The following is a 1,005-nucleotide window of genomic DNA, read 5'->3' on the forward strand; positions in this document are numbered from 1 at the left end:
GTGGTTCAAATTACATCCGTGAAGCCGCATTTAGAAACATGTCCTATCTTGAATTTATTTTCAAAGTGATCTAAAACACAATCACGGTTTCGGAGTTTACATAAGCTTAAATCAAATGATGGTAATATCTAATAATAAAAATTGCAATACTGCAAATCACATCAAACTTCCAGAAGGAATCACAAAAAGTAAATCCTGAAAAAGATAAGATTTTATATTTATGCCGAAATTTCCCCTACAGTGTTCAAATGTTAGGGGTCAGTAAGATTTTTTGATACTTCCATTTTGCAAGATTACATTGCATTACATTAATCAAAAGTGACATTAAAGACAATTATAATGTTACTAAAGATTTCTATTTGAAATAAACAATTTAACTTTCTAAGATTCCTAAAAAAATTTATAATGGCTTCCACAAACATATTAAGCAGCACAACTGTTTAATAATAAAAATTCAGCTTTGTATCACAGGAATAAATTACATTTTAAAATATACTGAAATAGAAAACAGTTAATTGTAATAATATTTCAAAATGTTACTGTTTTTACTTTGTCATTGATCAAATAAATGCAGTCTTGACTTCTTTCAAAAACAGACACTAAACTTTTGAATGGTAGTGTATGTTTGAGAATTTATATTTATATGTATTGAATAAATCATCTATATTTATCTTGTCAATTAATGACTGTCTTCAACAACTAAATGTTTTTCTAACTTTTCACGTCATTTAGTGTGACAAAACTACCATCTTCTCCTTCTGTCCCCTCACTGAGGCAGAAGTATCAAAACTTCTCCTCTCCAGCCATCCTACAACATGCCCTCTGGACCCAATCCCCTCACACCTTCTCCAAGCAATCTCTTCTACACTTTTACCACCACTCACACATATCATCAACACATCTCTCCTCACAGGCACTTTCCCCACTTTATTCAAGCAGGCTCGGGTAACCCCACTGCTCAAAAAACCTACATTAAACACTTCACTTACAGATAGCTACAGACCT

This window comes from Sinocyclocheilus anshuiensis, unplaced genomic scaffold, assembly GCF_001515605.1.
Source record: "Sinocyclocheilus anshuiensis isolate Anshui unplaced genomic scaffold, SAMN03320099.WGS_v1.1 scaffold776, whole genome shotgun sequence".
Classification (NCBI taxonomy): Eukaryota; Metazoa; Chordata; class Actinopteri; order Cypriniformes; family Cyprinidae; genus Sinocyclocheilus; species Sinocyclocheilus anshuiensis.